Raw genomic sequence first — 19,422 nt, 5'->3', positions numbered from 1 at the left:
ATCACCTCCCTGGGCAACCTGTGCCAGTGTCTCACCACCCTTATGGTGAAGAATTTCTTCCTAACATCCAATCTGAATCTACCCACTTCTAGTTTTGCTCCATCACTTCAATTTGTTCTTTGTTCTGGGTAATACTTGTTTCTCAGAGCACAGAGGAAGATAATTTTGCCTTTAGATGGTAGGATCCTGCTGTATTAGTGGATTCTCTTGTGAATGTATTAAGTGAGATACAGAAAATGCTCCAGCATTAGAGAAAGTCAAACAATGAAGTACTTTGCAGCTCTCCTTTGATTGCACTGTCATGGAGAGTGATCACTGAAGCACGTTTAAAGGGAGTTATTGTAGCACATATTGAGAAATCAATACAAATGTTACTTGTCTTGCAACATTGTGCTTTGGGACTGCAGGAGCTGGGGACAGTTGAAGTCAGTGTGCTTTATGAAAATGGAGTTTATACAGCATAAAATATGATTGCAGAAGCTGCTGTCAGTTGGCAGCTCTCTTTTACACTGGCTGCATTGAGAAGCTGAGCTCTGTTTTAAGTTTCATCAGAAACAAGAAGAGCAACGCCACAGCTGAGTGGGAGAAGGGAATGGGAGAGAAGTGAATCTAATATATGAGCCTCAACTTACTTTCTTTGCTAACTCTAATCATCAATGTCTAGAGCAGAACTAAAATGCAGTGGACTTTACAGAATGTGCTGAGGAAATATCACTGAGTCAGAGAATTGTCAGGGTTGGAAGGGACTTCGAGGATCATCCAGTTCCAACCCCTCTGACAAGGGCAGGGACACCTCACACTACAGCAGGTTGCTCACAGCCACATCCAGCCTGGCTGCAAAAACCTCCAGGGATGAGGCTTCCACCACCTTCCTGGGCAACCTGTGCCAGTGTCTCACCACCCTCCTGGGGAAGAATTTCTTCCTGACATCCAATCTGAATCTACCCATTTCTAGTTTTGCTCCATTCCCCCCAGTCCTATCACTCCCTGACACCCTAAAAAGTCCCTCCCCAGCTTTCCTGTAGGACCCCTTCAGATACTTGAAGGCCACAAGAAGGTCTCCTCAGAGCCTTCTCTTCTCCAAATTGAACAACCCCAACTCTCTCAGTCTGTCCTCATAGGAGAGGAGCTCCAGCCCTCTGCTCATCCTCATGGCCCTTCTCTGGACAATTGATATTACTCTGTGAATTCAAGAAAGAAGACACTCACAGAAGTTCAAAATGTAATTCAGAGTAGCTTTAGGAGAGTAAACCTCACAAACTTGTCTCAAAAGTTAAGCTCCTTGGAGAGTGCTGCTTTTTCTTGTGTTGTACTCATGTTGGTGTTCTGTCATTTAATCCTGCTTTAATCAGCAAGTTTTGCAAATTTTGCATGAGCAATGTGTACTGTGAGTCTGTTTTCACTATTTATAGGCATCTTTATTTGCAGAAGAAAAAAAACCTACAGACCTGTCTTCATTTACTTTGTACTCCCTGTACAGCACTGGAATGGGAAAAGTGGAGTCAGTTAGTGCAAACGAGAATCCAGAGCCATGCTTGAAGAGCAGTGAGCTACTAAAGAAATAGTTTTGAGTGGAAAAGGTTGTTGTTAGCCCTTCTAACACAGTCCTCCAAGGTGCTGAGGGTTCTCAGTTTTCCTCAGAGAATTCTAGTGTTCAATATTTTCTGGCAGAATTAGGGGTGCAGAAATGAGGATGCCAATGAACTGCTAGGATGACAAACAGTTGTGAAAGATAATGGATGTAAACTACAGCACAGGAGGTTCCACCTCAACTTCAGGAGGAACTTCTTTCTGTAGGGGTCACAGAGCACTGGAACAGGCTCCCCACAGAGGTTGTGGAGTCTCTTTCCCTGGAGACTTTCAAGACTTGCCTGGATGCATTCCTGTGTGACCTGTGCTGGATTCTATGGCCCTGCTCTGGCAGGGGGGTTGGACTCGAAGATCTCCAGAGGTCCCTTCCAACCCCTACCATCCTGTGATGCTGTGAAAGGAAATGCTATATGTGAGAAAGCATTTCTTTGACCATTTTATGTCATGGCTTGTGCAGTGACAAAAAATGACATAAGATGGCAGTAAAAGATTGCAAAATATGGTGGTTTGGAGTGACACATCTCAGTGAATCAACCATTGCCTTGGAATAAACAGGACTGTAGAGCAAGTGACAAAAAGGGAGGGTGCTGAGCTCCATCTAGGCACTGGCTTCTAACTTTTTACATTTTTCTTTTCCTCAGAGGAAAATCTCTAATTTATTTGACATTTATACTTCCTTATCTGAGTGAGGGAAAACGGAAGAGCATTTCACACCATATTGCTGTCTGCATGAAAGCTCTTGGAATTCACTGCTCATACTTTCCTGTGCTGGATGAAGATGACTCCAAATTTAGAGTCCTATTAAATATGGCATCATGTGCTGATAGGAACAAAGTAGGTTGAAGCAACTGCATCAGTAATGCACATACAGCTTTGCAGCCTTCCTAGTGAGGCATAGGCAGTGTGAACAGGAGGCTGTGAAGATCATCCACTGCTAAACTCCAGCAGGGAGGACACATTGTTGTGGGCCTAGACCCATGTTGGCTGATCTAGGCAAAGCCCAGGGGCTGTACTTGGCCTGAGGAGAGGAAAGGTGCAGGGAAAGTCTCATTTGGGGCTCTGGTGCCACTTAGGTTCTTGTAACCTTCTAGTCCAGGGTTATGACCTGGCACACACAGCTGTCCTGTAGAAGTGCAGGGAAAGTTTCATTAGGGGTGACACTTAGGTTCTAATAACCTTCCAGTCCAGGGTTATGACCTGGCACACACAGCTGTCTTGTAGAGGTGCAGGGAAAGTCTCATTAGAGGCTCTGGTGACACCTAGGTTCTTGTAACCTTCTAGTCCAGGGTTATTACCTGGCAACACACATCTCTCTTTTCGTGGCCAGAGAAATGAGTTTTCTAAGGTGACTGGCAATGTATGGCCTGAGCTCTGTTTCACTAGGGAAGGGTAGATGTGGAAGAAGTGATTAGGTTTGATTAACTTTGTGATGGTTAACATTCAAGAAAATGTGGATTTTCAGCATCTGCTGGTTGCTAGGGACTCATCTGGTTCTGTATGACTTCCACCTGGTATGTAAGCCAGAGATTAAAATACAAAAATTGCATTTATAGAGTCAGTAAGGCTGGAAAAGACCTCTAAGATCTCTAAGATCAAGTCCAACTTTCAACCCAACACTACCATGCCAACTAAAGCATCTCCCAAAGTACCATGTCTACATGGTTTTTGAACACCTCCAGGCATGGTGACTTCACCACCTTCCCAGGCAGCCTGTTCCAATGCCTGACCACTCTTTCAGTACAGAAATTTTTCCTAATGTTCAATCTAAACCTCCCCTGGTGCAACTTGAGGCCACTTTTGTCCTGTTGCCAGTTACTTGGGAGGAGTACAACTCCTTTCAGTAGTTGTAGAGAGTGAGAAGATCTCCTCTTAGCCTCTTCTTCTCCAGACTAAGCAATCCTGGTTCCCTCAGCCACTCCTCATAAGACTTGTTTTCTAGACTCCTCATTTAGAAATATGTGGATTTGTCCTGCTCCCTGAAGGCCTTTGTCTGTAAGCCAGGAGATAGATTACAGTCAGATATGAATATTTTCATTGTGGAAGTATAAGATTTTTTTTTTCACTGTAGTTCATATGTACCTGAATAACATTTCAGGAATTAAAAGGCAAAATTCATAGAATCACAGAATTGTCAGGGTTGGAAGGGATGCCAAGGATCATCCAGTTCCAACCCCCTGTCATGGGCAGGGACACCTCACACTACAGCAGGTTGCCCAGAGCCACATCCAGCCTGGCTGCAAAAACCTCCAGGGATGAGGCTTCCACCACCTCCCTGGGCAACCTAGCACAGGTCACACAGGAACACATCCAGATGGGTCTTGAAAGTCTCCACAGAAGGAGACTCCACAACCCCTCTGGGCACCTGATCCAGTGCTCTGTGACCTTCACAGGGAAGAAGTTCCTCCTGATGTTGAGGTGGAACCTCCCGTGTTGGAGTTTATATCCATTACCCCTTGTCCTATCACAGGAGTGCAGTTTGAGATTTCAATCATACATTTACTCTGCATCTTTGAGAATGACAGAATGGCTTTAGAAGTAACTTTCTGTTTTGTGTTCCTTTTGCTAATAGTTTTGTTTGTTTATTTATTTGTTTGTTTATTTGTTTGTTTGTTTGTTTGGTGTCAAATTCCATGCTGGACTGAAGAGGTTTGAATATTGCTGGCATTTTACATGCTGACAGCAAACACATGGCACTGAATAATAAGGAAATTAGAATAATGGTATGTTTTAGTGTGGCTCTATCCTGCTAATTCTGATGAGAATCACAGAATTGGCTCTGTTCTGTTAATTCTGATGAGAATCACAGAATCACAGAATCTATTTTACTGTGGCTGTATGCTGTTATTAATTCTGATGAGAAAGTGACAGAGATCCCTGGGTTTTGACTCAATTACGTAAAGAACATCAGGGTTTGATTTAATGAAGTCCACCTTGATGTGTTTAACTCACAGACTGATAGTCACCACAGAAAGGATCTTCCAGTGGGCTTTGGCTCAGCTCAGTGAGTGAGGTCAGCTTAGACATCATGAAGCTTGGCAGCAGTGGCATGAAAGGGAACCCAGAGCCAAAGACATCAAAGGTGAAGAAAAGTCCAAAAGTGAAGTTTCAGAGTAGAGTGAAAAGTGACACCAGGGCAGGATTCATCTTACAAACTCAGGCATCAAAAAGTTACTTGGCAGGCTCCCTTCAAAGCCATAGGATAAGAAAGAAATGAGATGTGAGTGAGAGAAAGAAATGAGTGATTCATTGACCCTGTCTGGATATCTGCTGTAGGCTGGGATTAATTGCCCTCTGAGGGTCCTTTTTTCTGTCCTTAGACTATCAAGGAGGCCAGGAGACTAACTGGTGTTTAGACAGCTGACTTTTAGATGACAGGTTAGAAAATCCCTGTCAAGGGAATCTGTAGAAGTAGCTGTGGCTGCTGCTCTCTCTTGCTCTCTTTCCTCCTTCCAGTCACTAGGACAGTGCTGCAGGTAGGTCTTCTCTCCTGGAAGTACCTTCTGATACTCTGGTATGTCTACACTATGCTCTCCTCTAGGAAATCATAGAATCATCATAGAATCATTGAATAGTCAGGGCTGGAAGGGACCTCAAGGATTGTCCAGTTCCAACCCCCTGCCATGGGCAGGGACACCTCACACTACATCAGGTTGCTCAGAGCCACATCCAGCCTGGCCTTCAAAACTTCCAAGGATGAGGCTTCCACCACCTCCCTGGTGGTAGAACCTGTTCCAGTGTCTCACCACCCTCATGGGGAAGAACTTCTTCCTAACATCCCATCTGAATCTCCCCACTTCTAGTTTTGTTCCATTCCCCCCAGTCCTATCACTCCCTGACACCCTCAAAAGTCCCTCCCCAGCTTTCTTGTAGCCCCCTTCAGATACTGGAAGGCCACAAGAAGGTCTCCTCAGAGCCTTCTCTTCTCCAGACTGAACAGCCCCAACTCTCTCAGTCTGTCCTCAAGGGAGAGGAGCTCCAGCCCTCTGCTCATCCTCATGGCCCTTCTCTGGACACCTTCCAGCACTCCAGATCTTTCCTGTAATAGAGGCTCCAGCACTGGACACAGAGCTCCAGGTGTGGTCTGAGCAGAGTGGAGCAGAGGGGGAGAATCCCCTCCCTTGCCCAGCTGGCCACACTTCTCTTGGTAACTTTAAGAAATCACCTAGATTTCTGCTCCTCAGAAATATTTTGACTGTGTCATCAAAACAGTGTTTCATCATCTTTTCTGAAATCCTGCACTAATTCCTCCAAAGCTTTGGGATTAGCTTGACTAATAAACTCAGGTCTAAATGAACTCAACTTTATTCTGTCTTGGTTATAAACATATCTCTGTGCAGCAATGAGTCAGCCAAAAGCAAGAATTCCAGAGATAAATCAAAATCCTGTTTCATAGATTCTCAAGAAGAAATGTTTTTTTTCCCCCCCTGTCTCTCTGGAGTTGATTTTGAGGCTAGCACCTGAGAAAGCACTTAATGATTCTCCTTGGTGGCTCTTGCCTGTAATCCATGCACTTTCTGAGACTGAGAAATATAGAGGAGAGAAGACCTTGTTTAAGAAATGTAACTCTGTAGATCCCTACACCTTTTCCTTCTCATGACCTGGACAGGCTGAGAGCTGGGTGCAGGCAAACCTGATGGAGTTTAATAAGGACAAGGGCAGGGTCCTGCATCTGGGGAGAAATATCAGTAGGCACCAGGACAGGTTAGAGGCTGCCCTGCTGGAGAGCAGCTCCATGGAGAAAGACCTTGGAGTGCTGGTGGACAGCAAGTTCTGCATGGGACAGCAATGTGCCCTTGTGGCCAAGAGAGCCAATGGGATCCTGGGGTGCAGCAAGAAAGGTGTGTCCAGCAGGGCTAGGGAGGTTCTTCTACCTCTCTACTCTGCCCTGGTGACACCACACCTGCAATCCTGTGTCCAGTTTTGGGCTCCCCAGTTCAAGAGAGACAGAGACCTGCTGGAGAGAATCCAATGGAGAGCCATGAGGATGCTTAGGGGACTTGAGCATCTCCCCTGTGAAGGGAGACTGAGAGCCCTGGGGCTGTTTAGTGTGGAGAAGAGAAGGCTGAGAGGGGATCTGATCAATGTCTCTCAATAGCTGAGGGGTGGGTGTCAAGTGGAGGGGGCCAGGCTCTGCTGGGTGGTGTACAGTGATAAGACAAGAAAAAACAAGAACAAGCTTGAACAGAGAAGGTTTCAGCTCCACATGAGGAGAAACTTCTTTGTATGAGGGTGACAGAGCCCTGGAGCAGGCTGCCGAGGGGGATTGTGGAGTCTCCTTCTCTGGAGACTTTCCAACCCCAGCTGGATGCATTCCTGTGCAGACTCCCCTAAGTGATGCTACTCTGGCAGGGGGCTTGGACCTGATGATCTCTTGAGGTCCCTTCCAACCTCTGATATACTGTGAGACTGTGAAACCCATCCAAGGTGGTTTTGTAAACTCTAGTAACTCATCAGACATGTTAAATAAAGTGTCCTGTTTTTTAGTCTCAGCAGAGGAAATGTATATTCAACATGAGGTCCCTTCCAATACTAACAATTTTATGATTCTGTGATTAATATGTAAGTAAAAAAAAAAAAAATCTATTATAGACCATTTTGGTCTGAAGGTGGTGAGACACTGGAATGGGTTGCCCAGAAAAGCAGTGGATGTTTTATCCCTGGAAGTGTTGAAGACAGGGCTGGATGAGGCTTTGAGCAACCTGGTTTAGTGGAATCACAGAAACATTCAGGTTGGAAAAGAGCCTCAGGAGCACCAAGTCCAACCCACAACCCTACTCTACAAGGGTCACCCCTAAACCACAGCCCCAAGCACCACAGCCAAACACATCCAGGCTTGGGGACTCCACCACCTCCCGGGGCAGCACATTCCAATCCCTGACCACTCTTGCTGTGAAAAAATGTTTCCTAATGTCCAGTCTAAACCTACGCAGTCACAGCTTGAGGCCATTCCCTCTTGTTCTATCACTAATATCCTGGGAGAAGAGACCAGCACCAACCTCTCCATAACATTCTTTCAGTTAGTTGTAGACAGTAATGAGGTCTCCCAGAAGTGTCCCTGCTCATGGCAGTGGGGTTGGAACTCAATGATCTTTAAGGCCCCTTCCAACTCAAACCATTCTATGGTTCTATGACTATCTGCTGGGAATTTTAGGCCCTCTCTTATACCCATTTTAATGCAGGTGAAATGTTCAGGTGAGGTGAATCACAGAAACATTCAGGTTGGAAAAAACCCTCAGGAGCACCAAGTCCAACCCAGAACCTTAGGTCACCCCTAAACCATAGCCCCAAGCACCACATCCAAACCACCTTGAAACACATCCAGGCTTGGGGACTCCACCACCTCCCTGGGCACCACATTCCAATGGCTCAATGTAAGGCTGACTCTCCTGGCTCAGTTTTGGATCTCAAACTGACACAAACAACCCTGGTTCATAAAGGTTAATAACTGAGAGTAGCAGCTGCAAAACAACATACCTGAATATTAAAGTTATAAACTCCCCTAAAGGGAATAATTTTTCCTGAGGTTTGGATAAGCTGATGGTGAGTTTGCTGGATACAATTTGCATGAGGAAGTGCAGTCAAAGTGCAGTCACCTCTTGTGGTTTAAGCCCACCCAGATGGCAGCAAAGCACCAGGAAAGATGCTCTCTCACTGCTGTTCCCCTCCGATGAGATGGGGAGGAGAAAACATGACACAAGGCTCAAGGATGGAGGCAAAAGACAGGGAGTGCTCACTCACCAGTTATGGTCATGGGGAAAAGACAGATTTGAGTGGAGTGGAGCAGCTTCCTTATGAGGAGAGCCTGAGGGAGCTGAGGGCTCTGGAGCTTGAAGAGGAGGAGCCTGAGAGGTGAGCTCCTTGCTGGTGCTAAAGATGTGCAGGGGGAGTGCCCAGAGGCTGGAGCCAGGCTCTGCTGGGTGATGCCCAATGCCAGCACAAGGGGCAGTGGTGGAAGCTGAGCCATAGGAAGTTCCATGGAAACAGGAGGAAGAGTTTTTTCCCTGTGAGGGTACAGAAAACTGGAAGAGGCTGCCCAGGAGCGGGTTGTGGAGTTTCCTTTTCTGGAGATATTCAAAACCTACCTGGATGCATTCCTGTGTGACCTGCTCTAGGTGATCCTGCTCTGGCAAAGGGGTTGGACTGGATGAACTTTGGAGCTCCCTTCCAACCCCTAACATTCTGTGATTCTGTGAATGTAACCAACAGAACCACCCCCAATTTACCAATTGTATCAGAGTAGGACAGAGATAAATGCATTTGGACCTTAAAAAGCACCTTCCCATCAGGCAGGACAGAGGAAAACTTGTGTCTGGTGCAGCAGAATCCTCAAAAGCATTACCCATGTGTGATGGTTTGAAACTGTCTTTTTAATTTTTCCTTGCAAAGTTCAGAACAGAGAAAGTGAAAGAATGTAAATAAGTCACTATTGGGTGTAAGAAAGCAAAATACTGATTGTTCTAAACACTTCCATTGGATAGATAGAAATGTTTAAGAACTATTACCCAAAACAAGGTAGGCACTCTGCACATTCTGCGTTCGGCAGTGGGGGCAGTTGCTGGGCTGTCTGGCTGCTGTTTCTTCTTCTCTTCTGGCTGAAGATAACACGTACTGACCTTGGCAGCTAAGTTAACAACTTTCTGCTTAACTAACTGTGCTTCTCTGTCCAGGGGGGTCTGGGGGGGAAGCTCCTGGGAGAGGGAGGCCCCTTTGGGAGGGTCCCCTTGGGGGGGGAAGCAAAGGGAGCTTGGTTGTGTTTTTCTGTTGATTGTATATATTTGTAAGTGTTGTGAATTTTGTATATTTGTACATATTCATTGCATTTCATCTGCTTGTAAATACAGCCTTCATTTGCTTCCAGACTGAGCTAGCCTGGTTATTGTCGGTGGGGGGGGGAATTTCAGCTCACACCGACACACTTTTTATTTTTGGCGCCCAACGTGGGGCTCGAACCCACGACCCTGAGATTAAGAGTCTCATGCTCTACCGACTGAGCTAGATGTAAGAGGAAACATAGAAAAGCTCAGAGAGGTTTGGAATTGGTTTCTGATTACGGTGACCAGGAAATCACAGTTCAGGTTTGTGAGAAAGCTGCCGATAGTTTTGACTCAGAGCCAGCAGCAGTAGCTGCGGGACCTTTGCCAGAATCTGAGATAACAGACTCGGGTACACAGGCAGACATAGTTACACAGACAGGCACCTAGGCAAGTGCATTGGTAAAGTTTCTCTGTGGGCACGCCTCCTACTGGCAGTCTCGCTGAGGTACCCCAGCAGAGATGATTTACCATGGAACCCTAAGCCTTGGACCACAATAGCTGAGGGAATCAAGCGTCTGAGAGAGTTTGCTGTGAGAGAAGTAATGTATGGAGATCATAAGACTTTGAATCCTGATGAAATTCCTGTTGGAACAGGCCTTGCCAAAAAGCTCATTAAGCTTGCTCCTCCTAATTATGCTACTATTCTGGCAAGCAGGATTGTGGCAAGAAATTATGGTGGAGTGCCTCCCACTGTTGGCCATTTCACTGACCAAATGAGGCAGTTGGAGGATAGTCTCACACGTACTTCTTTGGTTTCAGCCATTGAAACTTTGTCTGGAGAAATGAAGAATTGCATGAAAGAGCTGAAGGAGGAACTTAAAACCTCCATATCCAACTTGATGAAGGGGGATGATTCTGATTCCTCTTCCTCCAGATGGATACAAGTTTCAGCTGTTAGGAACAGACGTGCTCCAAGGAGGCCATTCCAGAATAGGTCAAACCAAAACAGACAGCAGAGGCAATCACGTGGCAGTATCTGGATAACTCTGCGTGATCAGTTTGGTGAGAACATGAACAGATGGGATGGTCAACCAACTTCTGATCTTTTCAAGAGGTTACGGGAGCTGCAGAGGGGCAGATCCCGAGGTAGCAATACCAGGAGGGTAGCTGTCGCTTCCTCAGTTTCCCAGAACAACTCTGATAGCTCCAACAGTGATCCTAATTCTGGTGCTGGACGTTGTGCCAGCTGTACATGTGGAGGTAATCCCCACCATTAGGGGTGCCCTGCCTTCAGCCAGGGGGAGGTAAGGGATAATGGAGATAACAGAATCTATTGGGATGTGTACATCCAGTGGCCTGGCACTTCAAAATTTCAGAAGTACAGGGCCTTGGTTGACACAGGAGCTCAGTGCACCATAATACCATCAAATTATCAAGGGGGAGAATCTATAACTATTCAGGGAGTCACTGGTGGATCTCAAGAGTTGTTTAAGATAGAGGTTGATATAAGTTTAACTGGGAAGCAGTGGAAGAAACATACTATTGTAACAGGTCCTAATGCACCTTGTATTTTGGGAATTGACTTTCTGAGAGAAGGGCGTTTTAAAGACCCTAAGGGTTACAAATGGGCTTTTGGAATAGCAACTGTAGAAATTGATGGAGGAAAATTGAAGTTGTCCATTAGACCTGAGCTTTCAGATGAATCTGCAGTTGTGGGACAACATGAGATAGAGGATGTAAAGCTGCCGGTTGCTTCTCAAACTGTGCATCACAGACAATACAGAACCAACCGTGACTCTTTGGTGCCCATTCAAAACTTGATTCGTCAGCTGGAGAGTCAGAAGGTCATCAGCAAAACTCATTCACCTTTCAACAGTCCAATCTGGCCTGTGAGAAAGCAGAATGGAGAGTGGCGTCTGACAGTTGATTTCCGTGCCTTGAATGAAGTAACTCCACCCATGAGTGCAGCTGTACCAGACATGATGGAACTCCAATATGAGCTGGAATCCAAGCAGGCCAAATGGTATGCTACCATAGACATTGCTAATGCTTTCTTCTCTATTCCCATAGCAGAGGAATGCAGGCCTCAGTTTGCTTTCACCTGGAGAGGCATTCAGTACACATTCAATCGTTTGCCCCAGGGGTGGATTCACAGTTCAACCATCTGCCATGCAGTGATCCATGATGCTTTGGAGAAAGGTGGAGCTCCAGAACACATTCAGTTCATCAATGACATCATCGTCTGGGGTGAGACTGCTGAAGAAGTCTTCGAGAAAGGTAATAAAATCCTTGACATTCTCTTGCAAGCTGGTTTCGCTATCAAGCGAGACAAGGTGAAAGGACCTGCCAGAGAAATCCAGTTTCTGGGAGTGCGGTGGCAAGATGGTCGCCGTCACATCCCAATGGATGTGATAAACAGAGTCTCCACCATGGCAAATCCCATCAACAAGAAAGAAACTCTGCGTTTCTTAGGCATAGTGGGATTTTGGAGACTGCACATTCCTGGATACAGTCAGATTGTGAAACCTCTCTATGATGTGACTCGAAAGAGAAACAGTTTCCAGTGGGGTCCTGAGCAACAAGCAGCCTTTGACCAGATCAAGCGAGAGGTAGTCCAAGCGATGGGTCTGGGACCTGTCCGAGCTGGTCCAGACATTAAGAACATTCTGTACACAGCTGCGAGTGACAATGGTCCAACCTGGTGCTTATGGCAAAGAGCTCCAGGGGAGACACGAGGACGTCCTCTTGGTTTCTGGGGTCGTGGCTACAGAGGCTCAGAGGCAAACTACACTCCAACAGAGAAAGAGATTTTAGCTGCTTATGAAGGAGTGAAAGCTGCTTCTGAAGTGATTGGAACTGAGTCACAACTTCTTCTAGCTCCTAGATTGCCAGTTCTGAATTGGATGTTCAAAGGCAAAGGTTCTTCACCACATCATGCAACAGATGCTACCTGGTCTAAGTGGATGGCTCTGATAACACAGAGAGCTCGAATAGGAAATCTCGAAAGGCCTGGTTTGGTGGAGGTGATCACAAACTGGCCAGAAGGCACCATGCTAAAATTTATTTTGTGCCTTAACATCCCTTAGATTGCACTGCAATGAGCTGTCTGACACCTGCTTGTTGGGAGGGTTAATTACCCCAGTTTTGTAGATCTCTCTCATGAATCTTTGCCTGTAAACTGCCTGCAAGAGTGATCAGATTTATTTTCCCTCCTTTTGCCAATGGACTTCCAGGCCATCGACCCTCTGAATTGCTTTCCTAATAGTGATGCTGAGTTAAAAAGCAAATAAATTCACTCACATGATATGAATCTATTGCAGGGCAGTGAGCAAATCTATCTCAGCTTGGATGCTTGTGCTTTTTTTCTTTAGCATGGCTGAAGGAAATTCCTATTTAAACATCCAAAGATCAGAAGGTTGCCTACATAATAATGCAAGTAAAGAAATGTTCTATCTAACTACAAAAGTCAATGCATTTAAAATATGGTTGCTATGGCTTCCTTCATGGATTTTGCACTTACTGTCTGCAGAAGGGATCATCAGTATCTATCTGTGATCTCCACACAAGGTGTCTCCAGACTCCTAGGGAAGTGATATTCAGCAGTTTAGGAACAGGCTGGGCACCCAAATTCTCTACCGTTTTTTTATACACTGGGTCAAATATTAAGCACCTGTTCTGGAGACATAATGTGTGAGCTCCTACTAAATACTTAATCTCCATCTGAATAGCTCCAGGGATGGGACCTCAACCACCTCCCTGGGCAACCTGTTCCACTGTTCCACCACCCTCATAGTAAAGAATTTGTTCCTAAGATCCAATCTCAATCTGCCCTTCTCTAGTTTGAAGCCATTGTCCCTCATCCTGTCCCTGCAGCCCTTTGCAAACAGTCTCTCTGCAGCCTTCCTGTAGCTCCCTTCAGGTCCTGGCAGGCTGCTCTTAGGTCTCCCCAGAGCCTCCTCTTCTCCAGGCTGAACACCCCCAGCTCCCTCAGCCTGTCCTCAGAGCAGAGCTGCTCCAATCCCCTGAGCATTTTCATAGCCCTCCTCTGGACCCTCTACATCAGCTCCATGTCCTTCCTGTATTGAGGGCTCCAGAGCTGCACACAGTGCTCCAGGTGAGGTCTCAGCAGAGCAGAGCAAAGTGTCAGAATCACCTCTCTGGATCTGCTGGCAATGCTGCTTTGGATGCAGCCCAGGCTGTGATTTGCCTTCTGTGCTGAAAGCTCACACTGCCTGCTCCTGTCCAGCTTCTCATCCATCAGCACCCCAAAATCCTTTTCCACAGGGATGATTTCTCATCCCCCAGTCCGTATTGATTGTGAGGATGCTTCTGGCCCAGGTGCAGAACCCTGCACTTGCTCAGACACAGATGTCTGTCCTGTCTTCCTTTTGCATGTGTGAAAATGAATTACACATCTATGAAGGAGTTACACAGCAAAACAGTCTGACCAGTGTGAACTCTTTTTGTGTGTGCAGCCAAAAGTACAGGTGGCTCTCAGAGCTCTGGAGAACCTTCTGAAACTTTAGCCCTTTGTGTAAATTCAGTACATATAGTTGAAATAAAGAAAGCCATGATGGACATAGAATCATAGAATCATAGAATGGTCATGGTTGGAAGGGACCTCAAGGCTCAGCCAGTTCCAACCCCCCTGCCATGGGCAGGGACACCTCACACTACAGCAGGTTGCTCACAGCCACATCCAGCCTGGCTGCAAAAACCTGCAGGGATGAGGCTTCCACCACCTCCCTGGGCAACCTGTGCCAGTCTCTCACCACCCTCATGGTACAAAACTTCTTCCTAACATCCAATCTGAATCTTCCCACTTCTAGTTTTGCTCCATTCCCCCCAATCCTATCACTCCCTGACATCCTAAAAAGTCCCTCCCCAGCTTTCTTGTAGCCCCCTTCAGATCCTGGAAGGCCACAAGAAGGTCACCTCAGAGCCTTCTCTTCTCCAGACTGAACAGCCCCAACTCTCTCAGTCTGTCCTCATAGCAGAGGAGCTCCAGCCCTCTGATCATCCTGGTGGCCCTTCTCTGGACACCTTCCAGCACCTCCAGATCTTTCCTGTAATAGAGGCTCCAGAACTGGACACAGTACTCCAGGTGTGGTCTCAGCAGAGCAGAGCAGAGGGGGAGAATCCCCTCCCTTGCCCTGCTGGCCACACTTCTCTTGCTGCAGCCCAGGCTCTGGTTGGCTTTCTGGGCTGCAAGTGCTCACTGCTGGCTCCTGTTGAGCTTCTCCTCCACCAGCACCCCCAAGTCCTTTTTTTCAGGGCTGCTCTCCACCCAGTCCCTGCCCAGCCTGGATTTGTGCTTGGGATTGCCCAGACCCAGCTGCAGGACCTTGCACTTGGTCTTGTTGAACCTCCTGAGGTTGGCTTGGTCCTAGCTCTGCAGCCTGTCCAGGTCCCTCTGGATGGATCCCTTCCCTCCAGCCTGTCTGCTGCACCACACAGCTTGGTGCCATTGGTGAACCTGCTGAGGGTGCACTCAATGCCTCTGTCCATGGCACCAACAAAGATGTTGAGCAATCCTGGTCCCAGCACTGATCCCTGAGGAACTCCACTTGTCACTGGCATCCACCTGGACCATATGTTTTATTTATATTTCTGTTCTTCAGGCTGGTAGCAGAATTGTGCCCACAGGGGAAAAAAAATCTTCTTGTAGATATGTAATGTGCAGGCAAGGACAGAGCAAGGCATCTGGCAGGCAGGCACATTGCTTGTGTGCCTAGCTCCATTGAAAACTGCAGGTTTAATTAGGCCTTTCTCCTGCTACTTTTTTTTTTTTTCAAACAATCCTGAACCTGTCACTATGCAGGGAACTTTGTATATGAAAAATGTCAAAAAAAAAAAAAAGAAAAAAAAAAAGATTATGAGAAGTGGCATCCCAGTGAGTTCCTTAATGCTAAGGGCACAGATGGCAATTCTCAAATGTCTACAGCAATGATAGAAGTCATATGTGAGAAAACAAAGCAAAAAATTGCCACACAATATAGAATCACAGAATTACTGAGGCTGGCAAAGACCTCTGAGATCACCCAGTCCAGCCTATGACCCAGCACCACCATCAGCTAATCCATGCCACCAAGTGCCACAGCCAAGCTTTTCTTCAAGACCTCCAGGGATGGAGACTCCACCACCTCCCTGGGCAGTCCATCCCAGTGCCTAATCAGCCTTGCTGTCAGGAAGTGCTTCCTAATATCCAACCTAAACCTCCCCTGGAGCAGCTTCAGGCCATGCCCTCTTGTCCTGCCACAAGCTGCCTGAGCCCCACCTGACTACAACTTCCTTTTAGGTAGTTGTAGAGAGTGCTAAGGTCCCCTCTGAGTCTCCTCTTCTCCAGGCTGAACACCCCCAGCTCCCTCAGCCTCTCCTCATCAGACTTTCCCTCCAGCCCCCTCACCACTCTCATTGCTCTCCTCTGGACCTGCTCCAGCACCTCAAGATCCTTCCTGAAATGCCAACAGTGCTCAAGGTGAGGCCTCACCAGTGCTGAGCACAGGGCAGAATTCCATCCCTGGTCCTGCTGGCCACTGGCCTTGTGTGCCAGCTGGGCTCTCTGCTGGCTCCTGTTCAGCTCTCTCTATGCAAATCAGGGAGCATGAAATGTCAGTGTCCTAATATTTTTGTAAGAAAGAAAACAGAGCACTCACAAAGAATGTCAAGCTGCCTGGCCCCAGCAGTGCCAGGAATCCATTCAATCCCCATGCAGCAGCAGCAGCAGCAGTAATGCAGGTTTCTGTATGCTCTACTCATCATGTCTTGATGCCAGCCTGAGAGGTGGATGCCTCATAAAGGATTCACAGCCAGCACTGCAAGGGAAAAGTTGTCTCAAATCACTATGAGGAGCAACTGGGAATAAGCTTCCACCTCACATCCTTATCCTTGCCTTGACTCCTAATCATCTGTCTTGTGCCTCCAGGGAGGGGCTGCTCCCCAGTCAAGCTGGAGTCAGTTGTTTGCCCCAGAAATTTTCTTCAGAAGTGGGGCAGCAGTCATCTCCTGTGAGACATAACTGTGGTGGGTTGAAATGACCCCCCCCCCCCCCCGGCATAGAATTGCCAGGCTAGCTCAGATGGAAGCAAATGAAGCTGTTTACAAGCAAAACTACAAGCTAAAATCTGACATGCAATGGATAGGTACAAAACAGACAAGATTTGCATATATTTACAATTTATAAACGACACAAGAACCCCCCCTGGACAAAACCCAGGGGTTACCAACAGCTTCCTCTTCTTCCTCTCCTTCCCTCCTGTCATAGAAAGAGAAAAGCAGAGAGTAGGTTGTTAGTACTGAGCCACCACAAGAACACAGCCAAGGTCAGCAAGCCAGCAGAAGCCACCAGCTGGTATCTGCCAGAGCAAAGAAACTGAAAAGAGAGAGAGTTAGCTTACACAACTAGCTTTATGTTAGTTATCAGACCACTGGGATTATTCAGACCCTATCATTATTTTCCCTTTATCCATCCAATGGTGATTTATTCACATTCTACCACTTTTCCTACTCAATCTGTGGAAAACTTCCCTAGGCACACCCTGAAAATGCCACAACAACAGAGAAGGCAGCAGTGTCTTCTTTACACCTAACCTTTATTGTGTAATTCTGAATGGGCAGAGCACTCCATGTGGGATGCAGTTCCTTGTTCCAACTGAAAGGATTCAAAGCACCACCCAGGTGAGTGTCCCAGCCAGCAAGGCATGGACGTTAGGAAACATTTTTTCACTGCAAGAGAGGTCAGGCATTGGAATGTGCTGCCCAGGGAGGTGGTTGAGTCCCCAAGCCTGGATGTGTTTGAAGGTGGTTTGGATGTCATGCCTGGGGATATGGATTAGGGTTGAACCTTGTAGGGTTGTGGGGTTGGACTTGGTGCTCCTGAGGCTCTTTTCCAACCTGAACGTCTTTGTGATTTCTGTGATGAGAGGCAGGAGAAGGAAGAAGGGCAGAAGGAAAAAGGCTGCCATTTACACCTCTTGTAAAGCATGCCTGAAATTGAATGGGACTGACTTAATCACTGGGATATTTGTTTTTGCAGGACAAGGCTTCTAGGAAAGAACAAAACATGTGGCCCACCCCCTGGGGTGTCCAGCCTGGGGCCAGCCAGCCAGGAGTGTCTCTTTTGCAGGGGATGCAGACTTGGTAGTGTTGGGTTAATGGCTGGACTCAATGATCTTAGAGGTCTTCTCCAGCATAATAAATTATGTATCCTCTGCCTGATTTACTTACCCATGCATTTTATTTCATAGATAACATTTATTATATTTGGAATTTTACTTCTTTCTCCACCTTGTGCTGTTGTCAGATGATGAGGCTGCATTTGGCAGGTGCTGACAGTGCACACATCCTCTTTTGAGTGTCCTTGCTCGAATGTAAGCACACTTTGGTTTAAGAGGGAGCCTTTACAAATACTTGGGTGACCTTCTATTTCTTTGTGTATGACCCCAGGAAACAGGGTACTGATTCGAGGATCTTTTTCCTTTATTATTGCATTGCTTTCCTGTGTGTTTTTGTCCACTTGCTCTGTTATAGGTTGCAGGCTCACAGGATGTTAGGGGCTGGTAGGGACCTCTGGAGATCACAGTCTCACAGTATATCAGAGGTTGGAAGGGACCCCCAGAGATCATCAGGTCCAACCCTCCTGCCAGAGCAGCATCACCCAGGGGAGTCTGCACAGGAATGCATCCAGGGGGGTTTGGAAAGTCTCCAGAGAAGGAGACTCCACAACCCCCTGGGCAGCCTGCTCCAGGGCTCTGTCACCCTCACTGGAAAGAAGTTTCTCCTCATGTTGAGCTGAAACTTTCTCTGTTCTATTTTGTCTCCATTGTTCCTTGGCTTATTGCTGTGTACCACTGAAAAGATCCTGGCCCCCTCCACTTGACCCCCACCCCTCAGCTATTGAGAGACATTGATCACATCCCCTCTCAGCCTTCTCTTCTCCACACTAAACAGCCCCAGGGCTCTCAGTCTCTCTTCATAGGGCAGATGCTCAAGTCCCCTAAGCATCCTCCTTGTGGCTCTCTGTTGGATACTTTCCAGCAGGTCTCTGTCTCTCTTGAACTGGGAAGCTCTCTTGAACTGGGAAATCACTGAGTCCAACCCCCATGCCAGAGCAGGACCATAGAATCCAGCACAGGTCACACAGGAACACATCCAGATGGGTCTTGAAAGTCTCCAGAGAAGGAGACTTCACAACCCCTCTGGGAGCCTGTTCCAGTGCTCTGTGACCCTCACAGTCAAGAAGTTCTCCTCATGTTGAAGTGCAGCCTCCTGCACTGTAGTTTCCTCTAGGGAGATAGCAAACCTTGGAACAACTTTTGAGAAGGCTCTGTTTTGTCTTTGAGTTGGAAAGAGTATAAACACCTTGTAACTGAAGAGAAAGACTAGGCAGAAGTTGACTGGATATGTTGGGAAGCTTGTTTGCCAGTATTAAGCTATTGTATGATTTGCTTGGACTCATGTCAGTGAAAGGAGAGACAGTTGGGATGTGGCAGCTCTGTATTAGAAAAGTATAGAATTATGCTTAGAAAAGTATAAAGTATTAGAAGTTGACTGTGTAACAGAGTAGTAGGCTTATGCTTAAGCTTTTGCTTGTGCTTAGTGCTTTGCTTAGTTGCTTGGGCAATGAAATGCTTTTGCCTTTCACAATAAGAGTCTTCTCCTCTTGGCACCACCTGGAAACACCAGAACAGGCAGCCTAGGAGAAGAACACGACTGGACAAGGGAGGTTATTCTTCCCCTGTACTCAGCTCTGGTCAGGCCACACCTTGAGTGCTGTGTCCAGTTCTGGGCTCCTCAAGTCAAGAGAGATGTTGAGATGCTGGAAGCTGTCCAGAGAAGGGCAACGAAGCTGGGGAGGGGTCTGGAACACAAACCCTGTGAGGAGAGGCTGAGGGAGCTGGGGGTGTTTAGCCTGGAGAGGAGGAGGCTCAGGGGAGACCTCATTGCTGTCTACAACTACCTGAAGGGAGGTTGTAGCCAGGTGGGGGTTGGTCTCTTCTCGCAGGCAACCAGCACCAGAACAAGAGGACACAGTCTCAAGCTGCACCAGGGGAAGTTTAGGCTTGATCTTAGAAAGAAG

General features: G+C 47.0%; 1 non-coding gene across 1 annotated transcript; it reads right to left on the bottom strand.

Moving 5' to 3' along the window:
- Positions 1-9,519: 9,519 nt before the first annotated feature.
- On the bottom strand, positions 9,520-9,597 carry TRNAK-CUU (transfer RNA lysine (anticodon CUU)). Its single transcript has one exon. It is a non-coding gene; the product is annotated as a tRNA-Lys (tRNA).
- Between the last annotated feature and the right edge of the window lie 9,825 nt (positions 9,598-19,422).

The sequence above is a fragment of the Indicator indicator genome, chromosome 2 (assembly GCF_027791375.1).
Source record: "Indicator indicator isolate 239-I01 chromosome 2, UM_Iind_1.1, whole genome shotgun sequence".
Taxonomy (NCBI): Eukaryota; Metazoa; Chordata; class Aves; order Piciformes; family Indicatoridae; genus Indicator; species Indicator indicator.
Note: the sequence above shows the minus strand (reverse complement) of the source record. Positions and strands in the feature narration are given on the sequence as shown.